Source organism: Petromyzon marinus, chromosome 46, assembly GCF_048934315.1.
Source record: "Petromyzon marinus isolate PM22_M1 ecotype Great Lakes invasive population chromosome 46, UKy_Petmar_22M1.pri1.0, whole genome shotgun sequence".
NCBI lineage: Eukaryota > Metazoa > Chordata > Hyperoartia > Petromyzontiformes > Petromyzontidae > Petromyzon > Petromyzon marinus.
Window position 1 is genome coordinate 7,835,614 of NC_133712.1, and position 4,409 is coordinate 7,840,022.

Consider the following 4,409-nt stretch of genomic DNA (forward strand, 5'->3'; position numbering starts at 1 on the left):
CGTAATTCAAGAATCACAATGTTTACGAGTTGAATATCACTATTATTAATTCGCTAATTATCGCTGCGGCATGCAGACAGACATAAGACAAAGATTCCCCGTATAGCCTTAACAGACTGTTGGGGCAAGTGCTGAAGCGAGCACCTATAAAGGCCAGAACGGTACAAGATGGGGTGGGTCGCCAGCACCACGCCCGACCGTCTTTGTCTCCCCACTGGCAATGTTTACACACCGCACCAGGTACTCATATTGAGGCTGCGACAACCTAGGGGGCGAGGCCCATGACCGGCTCAAATAATCGTCACCGGTGTTGGCCATAAGCGGGAATCGAACTCGGGTCGTCGGCTTCGTAGCGCAGCGCGCTAACCGCTACACTCCCGTTCCCCAGACATACGCACCCACACATGCACACACGTGTGAAGATGGGGGGGCAGGAGGGGAGGAGAGATGGATGTCGCTATGACAACCGAGGGTGGGGTCTTCCATCCTCTCCGCCACTACCACCCCCACCCCGCCAGCCGCCAGACTGGTGCTGAGCATCCCCGTGACATCACATCACGCCCGCCCTCCCACGACATATTGCACCACCGCCCACTTAACACGGACGCAGCGCTCACCGATCAATTGCCGACAACGCGGGTCCACATCCGCTTCTTCCTCTCTTCTCTCTCTCCCAATCCTCCCCCCACCACTCCACCGCCATCCACGCGTCTCAATGCTCTTCCCATCGCACACCTTTCCGATCTCGCTCACACATGGAGAGAGGTGCGTAGGGATGCCTTCATCCGGCAGTGGATTGAGAAATAGCTATCTATGTACATGAATGGTAAACAATGATGACTACTATATTACATTAAATTTATCCTAATAGAGCGACACAAAATGGTACAAACGTGACTGGAACAAAACAAACGAGGCAGTAGAAATGAGACGAAAAGCTAATTCTTGAATGAAATCAGAGCTCTGAATCGTGATAATTCATTGCATTTCAGGGTTTAAATCCTTACACCCTTTCTCTCCCACTCCTGCCCTTCTCTCCCCCACAACCACCATTTCTCCCATTCCTCCCCCCTCTCTCCTTTTTTTTCACGAATTTGCGTGTCATCCTTGCGCAGGGGCCTTGCTAATCTTCTCTGTATCGTTCCAATTTTAGTATATGTCCTTAGTATATGTCCCACTCCCCTCCATCTCGCTCCCACTCCATCTCTCCCACCCCTCGCCCACTCCTCCATCTCTCTCCTGCTTATCCCTCTCTCCCCCACTCCCCCCCTCTCTCCCACTCCTCCATCTTTCTGCCACTCCATCTCTACCCCCCTCGCTCTCCCACTCCTATCTCGCTCCCACTCCTCCATCTCTCTCCCACTCCTCCATCTCTCTCTCTCACTCCTCCATCTCTCTCCCACTCCTCCCTCTTTCTATCCGACTATCCAATGCTGTGGTTAAGTATTTTTACGCGCAAAAGAGCCTGCTAAAATGTATACCTACATCTTTTATTTGGAGGGGTGGGTGGCAGAATTTACGTTTAACTTCTTTCTCGCCGTACGTAGCCAACCGCGCCAATCGAAAGATGGATGGAAACGTCGCCGATAAACCGACGGAACATTCTGGGAGCATTGCCAAGGAGCGGCGTCATCTGTGCACGAGCGCTAGTATGCGCGTATACACAATTACCATCCACACTGCGTGCCCGTTCTATATCTCACCTCGGCCTGCTGTACAATAGGGAGGAGATAGATCACGTCGCAGACATTACATTTAACGTAGCCACACGTGCTCATCGGAGGTGCGGGGGGAACGCCTGTACGTGCACAGCACTGCCGGTTGGAGTTGGGATGCTGCCACAGCCACGTACACGGTGAACACGCTTGGACTTGAATCTAAATATGGGTAGAGCGTTTGATGGTTTTTTAATCGAGCGCGTACCGCACTGCCAACCTGGCAAACCCAAAGTTCAACTCCCGGCCACGGTAAACTTCAGTGGCGACCGATATCTGAACGGGTCCTGCGCCATCCGTCCATCACTCTTTAGTCAACTGCACTGGCCGGTCTGCTGAGATATGGTCAATCCACCCCCAAAAATAACTTGGTACTACTGCGTGCGGGGAGCCCCTCGTAACCAAGCGGTGGATTGACAAAGTGCCCTAAAATATACACAGTGATTCCTCACTTATCGCGTGTTCACATAACGCGTTTTCACTACAATGCGGTTCTTCCATGAAGGAACACTTTTGGCACAACGCGGCACGCGCCTGTTATAACGCGGACCGCGCACCCCGTTGCAACGCGGTCTCTGAGCGGTCGACGTCGAACTGCGTTCTTGAGCTGCGCGGCCGAACGGAGTGATGCGGCAACGCGGAATGATACAGTAACACGGCGGCGTACCCTCGGGTATTTGTTTCTCACCATCTCACTGCGTCTGCGTACATTGGTTGTATCTCGACAAACTTTGTCGTTACATTAGTTATGCAGATATAGTTTCCCCATGTCTCTCCCCCCGTGGCCGCGTGGAATGTTTTATTTGGGTCCTCCGGTTCTTCCCCTCCACGTGTAGAATCGACATTCGTTCAGAGTATTTTACTACCGCTCCTTCGAGCCCTCAATTGTGATCGCCAAGTCGCTTCTGAAAAAGAGCTTTCCAGCTCAGTGGGCCGCATTTGGTAAACAAAACAAAACAACAACATAAGTTTCGTTTCAGTTGAATAATAGTTTAGTTTACTTACTCTATTCCGAAGGACTGCTGCTAAAACAATGAGAAACCTCCATCGTGGGGCAGTGATGGATTTGGCAATGCGATGCCTCGCTACTGTGTGTGTTGGTGTCTCTGGGGCCCTAAACAGCCCCTGGTGAATAATGGAGGTGGACCGGCTGGTGGGGACGATGAAGACTGCGGCAGAAGGGGTGCAAGACGACTTAGCAGCGGAGCTCTGAGTGGTCGAGTTTGCTCGTGACTTCACTCACCCAAGTTTAACCGTTTTTCACACTTTGGACAGATATGGACTCTCATATAAGTTCATACCTGTCAACCCCTTATCAGTGTCCACCTTATTACATAATTTCAATCTTTATTGGTCACCCCGTGCCCTTATACATCTCAACATTCATCCTAAAAAGCCCAATCGAAACGGCTGTACGCCGTATAGACCTGAAAACTCAATTTCCCTGTACAAGGTTACGGGTAAACCGTATGGGTTGACAGGTATTGTATAGTGTAGTGTTTTGTGTAGGGTATAATAGTGTAGTGTATAGTGTAGTGTACAGCATACCTGTCAACCCCTTACCAGTGCCTACGTTTTTACAGACCAATTCAGACCTTATTGGTCACCCCGTGCCCCTTATAAATCTCAACGTTCATCCTACAAAGCCCGTCCACAAAACGGCTGTACTCCGTATGGACCTGAAAACTCGATTTCCCTGTACAAGAATACGGGGTTATAAACCGTGCGAGTTTGGGGAAGCGGTGGGTGCAGCGTTTGGGCACCGCGCTACGAATTCCGGCGATTCCCGCTCACGGTCAACACCACTGACGATTATCCGAACCGGTCCTAGGGCCTCCCCCTAGATCGTCTCAGCCTCAAGTGAGTGCCTGTTGCGGTGTGTAAACATCGCCAGTAGGGAGACAAAGGCGGCCGAGCGTGGTGCTGTTCACCCACTTCCTGGTGTGCCGTGCTAGCCTTAATAGGTGCTCGCTAACAGCACTTGTTCCTATAGTATGATAAGGTTAGTTTAACACGAATGCTTTCGCGACCAATATCCACAATAGAGGTTTTTTTGGGTTAGATCGATCTAACCCAAAAAAAACCTCTATGAAGTATGATAAGGCTTTACATGGGATCGTTGCGTTGTGTGTGCATGTAAGTACTGTAACTCTGTACCGAGTCTCGCTGTGCATCTTTAGTCCATGCGTTTGGATTCAAAAGTTTGCCGCAAAAAACAGGGTACTGATACTGTGATAGAGGTACTGAGCCGGCAACCGCTGAGAACCCGGATTCGAGTCCAGGTTTTCGGTTGTCCGTGGTTAAACCAGGTTCTTGAGGTGAAGTGAGAGTTGGTCTCAGCTTGATGAGCAACGACTTCCCTACGAGATTCACATTTAAAGTGAGTTTTCACTTAATTCGGCTTGTTTCAGTTCTGTTAATTTAAACGTGTGGCCGCACAGGTCGTATTTTAGCCGCTGCTCATTCACAGAAGCGGACAACACGGACAGACGGCACTGACGGGCAAGCAGAGGATACGAGAAGCGGCCCACGAGATGATGGCATTGAGGTTGCTCCGAAGTGAGAGAGGGAGCCGCAGAATGCCAAAAGAGCAATGCGGCTGAGATGAGAGAGAAATAAATCAATTATAGTTTTAACAGTCAAGCAGGGCAAAAAGAGCAACCAAAAAGCCGTGCATGAAAAATAGATCTTGGG

At 50.4% G+C, this 4,409-nt stretch overlaps 1 non-coding gene across 1 annotated transcript; it reads right to left on the minus strand.

The window, feature by feature from the left end:
• Positions 1–1,070: 1,070 nt before the first annotated feature.
• Positions 1,071–1,174, minus strand: LOC116952434 (U6 spliceosomal RNA). Its single transcript, XR_004404451.1, has one exon. It is a non-coding gene; the product is annotated as a U6 spliceosomal RNA (small nuclear RNA).
• Between the last annotated feature and the right edge of the window lie 3,235 nt (positions 1,175–4,409).